This window comes from Danaus plexippus, unplaced genomic scaffold (assembly GCF_018135715.1).
Source record: "Danaus plexippus unplaced genomic scaffold, MEX_DaPlex mxdp_41, whole genome shotgun sequence".
Classification (NCBI taxonomy): Eukaryota; Metazoa; Arthropoda; class Insecta; order Lepidoptera; family Nymphalidae; genus Danaus; species Danaus plexippus.
This window is the reverse complement of record NW_026869861.1, coordinates 104,580-113,184: the sequence shown is the minus strand read 5'-3', so window position 1 is coordinate 113,184 and position 8,605 is coordinate 104,580.

Here is an 8,605-nt window from a genome sequence, read left to right as displayed (position 1 = left end):
ACCAGAAATATAGGCGTCAAGTTTAATGCGAAATGTACTTATAGGTCGAAAATGGCCCGAAATAATTTGAGAAAAGTGTAATACGGCCATGCCGCTTTTTTATTTTTGCTTCACTTGGCGGTTCACTATCGTACCAACAGGTTAATTTTACATTTCATTTTTCAGACAATATCGACTTTTATCTATAGTAACAAAATAGTTTTAAATCCAATTACCACTTCAATAAGCAAATATATACATATGTACAAAATTTCTAATTAATTAATGTCGGTTAGGTATGAGTGTTCATATTGTATCATATCGGTTTCGGTTTAAAGACATTTATTTCTCATAAAGAACACAAAAGTTCACTTATAATAAGAAATCACAATAATTTTGCTTGAGGGTACATTTAAAAGTCTGCCTTATGAATTATATACAGTAAAATGAAATGTTGCGGGTAGTTATATTAGACAAACATGTTTAGGTAGGGGTTACATTAACTTATAAATTATTTTGCACATATTCCATTACACGTTTTTTGAATATAGGAAAACTCTTGCTATTAATGATTAAGTCTGATAATTTATTATAAATTTGAACTCCTTCAAATAAAATGTTTTTCTTTCCATAGTTGGTTTTGGTTTTTGGAAGTTCTAGTTTATTACGTTTTCTAGTGTGGTATGTATGTGTTTTTTTTATGAAAGTGTAATTGTAAATGTGTTTTATTTGTTATTATTTTTCTAATCAACATGCAGGTTTTTAAAGTGTATAATTGATTTATATTAAGAAATTTTGTTTTTTTTTTTTTATATAATTCATCATATTTATAAAGAACTTTAATAATTTTATTTTGTAAAGTTTGTAATGACTTTATGTTAGACTTCGCAGCAGTTCCCCATATTTCAATAAGATATTCGATATGAGGTTTTACTAAAGAATTATAAATAATAGGACGAATTGTATTAGGTATACATAACGAAATTCTACGTAGTGCTCCTATCAAAGGGGATATTTTATTTTTGAGATGATCAATATGATATTGCCAGGTTAACTTGCTATCCATTATAAGACCTAAATATTTTTCATGATCAGTTTTATTTATTGGCTCGTTAAAAATTGTTAGTTGTTCATGATTTGGTATATTTTTATTTTTAGGCGCGAATATCATATATGATGTCTTTTTGGTATTAATAGTTAATAAATATCTCAAGTCTATCCTACGACGATCCCTACGTACACTACGGGGTTCTGAAACCTTCGCACAAATCGGTAGATTTAAAATTCTCTCTTTATATAAAAGAAATGTATGTAATGTATGATTAATTACATACCCACATACATACCCACATGATCACACAGTTTTTAGTCATTGACACGGCCACATAGTCGGATAGTATTATTAATGAAGCACACAGTTACATTTTCCATAACCATGACATTAGAAAATCATAAAGTCTTGGTCGTTGACACACTCTTACGCATCGGTGATATCTGTTGTTATTTTAATAAAACATAAGTGGATTTAATATGGTTACTATGACAACCGACATAAAACCTAATTTTATGACGGTGACGTGTTAATAGAATGAAGATCCAAATCTACCGTACAATCGGATATGATATTAATCGGTAATTTAATGGACCGAATGATTCGTTGTGAATTCGCAATGCGAATGTAAGACACTCCGTCTCTGCTTAATACATCGGTGCCTATAACTACCGGAGTATTCAAAAACGTACTCGGTACTTATATTGTTTGGTATTTCCGCGCCACCAAAACCACGCAACAGTGGAATGCACGCATGTAGTAGATTTTTATGTAAAATAAAAAAAAAAGTATATTGATCTCACTACAGATTAATGTATCATAGTATGGGAGTCACGTTCTTGATAGCGTTGCATACTAGAAGATCAAATTTAAGTATTCTGGTTTAATTATTAGGACGGCCAACTGTGGCTAATGTTCAATATAAATAAAGGAGGCTTTTAAGGTATACATAATATGTAGTTACAGAATGTATTCCTAAGAAGTTTAAAAAACTTTTTTTTTTACATTTTCTTTCAATAATCGGAACAAGAAAAATGATTTAACTTATAGTCTTCTACACGGAATTATAATTGTAAGATATTGAAAATCTTCATAAAAGAAAATGATGTGTTTAAAGTTAAACATTTTTCTTCTTTTAATTTAAGGTTTTAGGAATTTTAAGAGCGTACAAATAGTTTTAAAGAAACAAACTATAATTTAATGACATTAGCATTTGAAAGTGCTGAGAAATCCTAATGAACAAGAGGAAACAAACAAGTAAATAAAAGTTAAATACAATGGAAGTAAGTAAGGAAGGAGTAATATATACATATAATATATAAAAAAAATATATATAAATAATTCCATGTAAAGTTTCCTACAGAAACCTGGCTTATGGCCATGATTTCAAAATACTCATCTCAACAAGTCATCTCTAACAGTCCAGTCACAACTAACTAATTCTCAGTTAAGAATATTTGACTGTATAGAAAAACAGGTATTTATAAAAATCAAGTATTGTTTCTCACACTTTCGTAGCAAACAAATAAATAATATACATTTATAAAAAATTTGATAATGTAAAATAATTTAAAATGTCCTTCCGACGTAAACTGACTAAAAATAGACGTGTGGCACTCGGAGACTGCCGCGGTAAAGCTATTGCATAGCATTTTATCAACTTATGCAATTATAATTATATTTTTATTTTATATATGCAGTATTTTTTTTTCTTTGTTCTTTTTTTCTTTGGAGATGCCGTAACTTGTGCTATCTATTTCAATAAAATCGTAATAAAATAATATAATGATACGTGTCAGTGACGAGTGCTCATTGCTCGGATGTGTATTCTTTAGTGTGATGCCACTACTGTATTTATATCACAAGCTTCTCGTCAGCAAGTCTTATAACACGTGATGTCACGTAATTATTTTTTTATAATTTTAACACCATATATATATGTACATATACATACACGATAAGGTCTAACTAGTTGCGGGCTTGAACTTACTCGTGGACGAAGACAAAAAGCACCTAGCGTTGTGTGTGAAAGAGATAGAATCAGTCGTGAGCAGTTAGCAGCTAGTTAGCCCTCATAGTGTAGTCGCACGCACACATACACCGTGCCGAAGATTGCCAAACTGAAACGACGTTCGATGTTAGGAGTTAGAAATTTTCGCTACGGAATTTCTGAATTCGGTCTCCGCGCTCAAGGCCCGCGATAGAAGCTATGCAATAAAAGGTTTAAAAGGTCTTGTACACTAGAATTTAAAAAAAGACCAGGAATTCTTAAGAGTTAAGTACAATCCATGAAGAGATTGTTACAAAATTGCTAGGAAGAGTATATTTCCCCTTTTTTGATAAAAAAATATATTTCATTGTAACATAAAAATATAATGAAATCTTAAAAAACAATCAATTCGTTAGATAAATAAATTTTTGAAATAGGCATTCTACATAAATATTGGGTTACAAACCATATATACATACATACATTCTCATATAGTACTTTTAACTGTCAGTCCTTACATTGGTCTTACCATTATAATTTGATTTATTTCATTTGATATATACCCACACATAGACATAGGCATGAACAGAAATATATAATAAGTTGCAATAAATATGTATCATTAACAAGACATTGTCAGACCCCTTATAAAAAATTAAATTAAAAAAATAAAATGTAATATTCTTTTGTTTTTTTATGTTCCGATAACAAATTTAAAGCGAATTCCGAGTCTCCAGGCAGAATAAATATTAAAAAAATACTGCGAAACTGTAGAGATCTCGTGTATTGTATAATATGAAGTAGTATGAATTCAAGCAATATGCAACGATCTGCTACAAGAATGCTACGGAAACAAAGAGAACATTGGATAATGACCTTATGTTATACTGACAACGGTCAGTGAATGAAAAAAATTAACAAAACTAAGAACTTTGTCTAGTTGTAATGCTTGAGCTACTTTTTTCTTGCTTACCAGAAATATAGGCGTCAAGTTTAATGCGAAATGTACTTATAGGTCGAAAATGGCCCGAAATAATTTGAGAAAAGTGTAATACGGCCATGCCGCTTTTTTATTTTTGCTTCACTTGGCGGTTCACTATCGTACCAACAGGTTAATTTTACATTTCATTTTTCAGACAATATCGACTTTTATCTATAGTAACAAAATAGTTTTAAATCCAATTACCACTTCAATAAGCAAATATATACATATGTACAAAATTTCTAATTAATTAATGTCGGTTAGGTATGAGTGTTCATGGGTTGCGACGCGGAAACCTCCTCGAGCGCCTGGTTGTTACCGGTCCCTCACGGATTACGGTCCGGGGGGAAGGGTAGCAGCTGGGCCTGGTGCAATCTGGGCAACGACGGAGAACGATGTTTGCATAGCAGGCGTCTTTCTTCGGCGGCTAATATCCGCAGGGGGGGGGATAGTCTCATGGTCCGGATGCGTGGGTTTCGTTTTCGGAGCCTACGCAATTGGTTCGTGGGACTCTAGGGGTGGCGCGGTCGTGTGGCCGTATGGCCTGGCCGGTGAGTGCGGGCCGGCCTTGTGGTCGTTAGACTCTGGGCAGGCCGGCGTGTGGGTCGGAGAGGGGCCCGAGAACCCCCATCCGTGGGCTAGGGCTCCTTCTCGGAATCTGTGCGAAGGGGCTGGCATGCCGGTCTCGGTGTGTCGGTCATCTTGCTCCCCTGTCCTCTGAAAAGGGGACTCCGGGGGCAGGATCCTTCGTTCTGCCGAGTGGACTCGTTCTGCTCTCGGCACTATCTCGCTCCCCAGCTCCTCTGTATCAGGGGACTCCGGGGATGTGGGAACAAGGAGTGGTAGAGCCTAACTGCGGTCTTCGGACTGTGGCTCGCAATGGGCTGGCTCGTCCGGGGCAGGACCACCCTCTCGCTCAACACCGGGCGTGAAGTTGCGTTCGCGCGGCGTTTCGTTCGGGAGCGGGAATTCCGGTAGCCCGGGGAGGGAGGAAGTCTCGCGGTCGGTCTACATGGGTCTCCCTTGGGGAGCTTGAATGTGCGCGTGCATGTGTGTGCGTGCGTGAGTTTGAGTGAATGTGGGGTTGGATCGTGGGACTCGCGAAAGGGGGCTGGCCTTGTGGTCTTCGGACTCTCGGCTGGCTGGGTATGGTGTGTGTGCGTGCGTGAGCGGGGCCTCAGGACTCTCCTGGCAGATCTGCCTGTGGGATAGGGCCCTTGCTCGTATGCAAGGTGGAGGCGCGGGTGCACCTACGGTGCGCTGGCTTCCTGCTCTCCTAATTTTGTTCGCAGGAACTCTGGGGACGCAGGACACTCGGCGGTAATACCACTCGTCAGCTCCTCTGCAGCAGGGGACTCCGGCGACGTGGTATCCAAGAGGTGAGTATGAAAGGAGGATCGGGAAGCTTTCTTTCCGATTACCAGGTTCCGCGGTCTCTCGGCAATGGTCTCGCTTGCGGGACTGGTGCGGTGGATCGCGGACCTGGTGTTTGTATGTGTATGTATATGTGTGTAGTGTAGTGGTGGTGAGGGCATGCCATTTTTGGCGTGCCGTTTTCTGGTTCCCCAGCTCTCCTGTATCAGGAGACCCCGGGGATACCGGATCTGTCACTTCGTGACGTTGCCGAGTGGATTCGTCTGCTCTCGGCACAACCCGCTCCCCAGCTCCCCTGTATCAGGGGACCCCGGGGACGTGGGATCGGGCGGCGGGCGGTCTTCTAGACTACCCGCCGGCCAGACCGTAACCCTCATTGAGAGGACACGGGGGCGTCAGCTGCGAGGAGTAAACCTCTATAAAAAATCCCCAAATTCTCCTAGTTGCGGGGCGCGGCTAGGGGATGCTTCTTCGGGAGCGGCTGGGGGGTATTTCAGCCACCGAGCGACCAAGGGGCTCCCGCCCCCGAGGCGGGACGACGATGTTGGTCATCGGAGAGTTTTTATAAAATGAAAGCGAGTTGTAAAAACGATTTACCCCAGGAGGGTACCGGCCGCGCCGCGGCTGGAGAATCCCTCACCGGTTCGCCGGTCTGCCCCTCGTATTCTGGGGGGGGCAACAACCGCTTCGGGAGTCCTTCTTCTAAGGACTCTCTGGGACGAGGTGCAGTGGGCACGGGACCTGGCTTGGGAAAAGGACACCGATCAGCAAAAGATTTGTACAAGGTGATGGTGGTAAGCTCTGACGAGGAGCCTGTAGACGCGTCGGCGGTGCGACCAGTGGCGCGCCAGCCACTAGCGTCCAACGGTGAGAAGGGAAGAGCAACCAGAAGAAGCCCGCGTACAACGAGCGGAAGTGAGATGGAGACGGAGGAGACGCGCTCCGCCTTCTTCGCCGGTACGCCGACGAGCCTGGCGCCTCTCCGGAAGCGGCCAGCGACAAGAAGACAACCAGGCGGGAGTTCGTCTGGCGGAAGTGACAAGGCTTCCTTCGCTACTGCGGTGAAGAGAGGACGGGCAGTTGAGGAAGGCGAATCGAACTCGGAGGAGGAAAACGTGGCGAGGTCGACGCGTCGGGTCGAGGTGGCCCTTTCCTCGGTTAAGACGCTGCCAGCCTCGTGCCTCGCGAAAGAGATGGAGAGGGCCCTGAGCGTCATAGTCGACGTGGCCCTCAAATCCAAGAATCTGAAGGGCGGATGCGTCAGGGCATTGAAGACGTCGGCGGCACTCCTGGGGGAGGCAAAAGAGATTCTCCTGCAGCGGACCAGCGGCGAGGAGAATGAGATTCTCCGAGCCCGGCTAGAGGAAGAAAGGAAGAAGAGCTCGCTGCTGGAGAAGGAGCTGGGGCTCCTGAGAGAGGGGCAGGCCCGCTTGCGGGCAGACATGGACCTGCTCGCCACTGCCCCGAAACCAGCACGAGACGAGAAGAGCGAGGAGGAGCTTCGCGGGTCCCTCATGAGGGACCTAGGTGCCATGATGGACGCGAAGCTCCAGGGGATCGCAGACCGGCTGCTCCCCGAAAAGCGCCTGAGGCCGCCCCTAGCGGCGGACAAGAGGCCACCGCCAGCGCCTGCGTCGGCTGCTGTGGCTGAGCCGGCAGGTAGAGTGGCGAGCAGGAAAAAGAACGGTGCCACAAGAGAACAGGAGAAGACGGCAAGACCTCTGCCCCCGCCGCCTCCATCCATGGACAAGACATGGACGGAGGTGGTAAAGAAGAAGGACAAGAAGAAGACCGGCCCGCCAGTAGCCCCACCCCAAGAGGGGCCGAAGGCGAAGAAGCCGGCCAAGGAGAAGAAGAAGGCAAAGAAGAAGAAGAAGAGGAGCCTCAAGAGCGTGAAGAATCCTGCGGTGGTAATTACGCTGCCGCGGGATTCAGAAAGGACGTACGAGGACGTCCTCAAAACGGCGCGGGTGGGACTCAACCTGGCAGAGCTAGGACTGCCGATGGGTCTCGTCTGCAAGAAGACGGTGACGGGAGCCCGCATGTTCGAGCTGCCGGAGAGCGCGGGGGAGGCGAAAGCCGACCTCCTGGCGCAAAAACTCCGGGAGCTCGTCCCTGAGATGAAAGTCGCCAGACCGGTGAAAAGCGGGGAACTGCGAATCACCGGTTTGGACGACTCCGTCACTAAGGAGGACGTCCTCGCTGCGGTCGCTCGGCAGGGCAATTGCTCTGTCGAGCAAATACGGGTAGGGCCGATCCGCTCCCGCGGGTCCTTCAGCACCGGGGCCGCTTGGGTGAGGTGCCCAGTGGAGGTTGCCAAGTGCCTGGCCGAAGCCGGCCGCCTTTTGGTCGGCTGGAGCTCGGCACGGGTGACACCGCTGGAGCCACGCCCTATGCGGTGCTACCGGTGCCTGGAGGTGGGACATGCGGGCCTCAGATGTCCGTCCAAAACCGACCGCAGCCGTCTGTGCTTCCGTTGCGGCGGTGAAGGACACATCGCTGAGGCCTGCACGTCGGACGCGAAGTGTCCGATCTGTGCGGAGGCGGGAGTCGCCTCCAACCACATGGTGGGGGGCAAACAGTGCCACCCACCGAAGCGTAGGAAGGGTAAGGGACCCGGAAAATCCTCGGTCCCCCCGCCCTCTAAATCTGCCGCGCTGGAGGTGCCCATGGAAGTGTAATGGCTTGCACAACCATAAGGTTCCTCCAGGCGAACCTGAACCATTCCCCTGGACCGCAAGACCTTTGCTTGCAGTCCATGGTGGAGTGGTCCATCGATGTGGCAGTTCTCTGCGAGCCGTATTACGTGCCCGATCGCTCGAATTGGGTATGTGATGCGGAGCAGTCTGTGGCGGTAGTCATCTCACCGGGTGCGCGCTCCTCTTCTCCTCTCTCTGTCATCAGAAGGGGAGAAGGGTATGTCGTGGCTCAGTGGGGCGACTTCATACTTGTGGGCGTCTACCTCGCTCCGAGGAAGCCCGTCGTGGAGATCGAAAGACTCCTCGACGAGGTCGGGGCTGAGGTCAGACGTGCGTCGCCGAGACAAGCAATTGTCCTCGGTGACTTTAATGCCCACAGTACGGTGTGGCAATCGCCCGCTACGGACCCTCGCGGGGAGGTGGTGGAGGAGTGGGCTGCAGCGGCTGGCCTATCCCTCCTCAACCGGGGCAGTGCAGTCACGTGCGTACGACCGCAGGGCGAATCCATAGTGGACCTTTCGTTCGCTGCT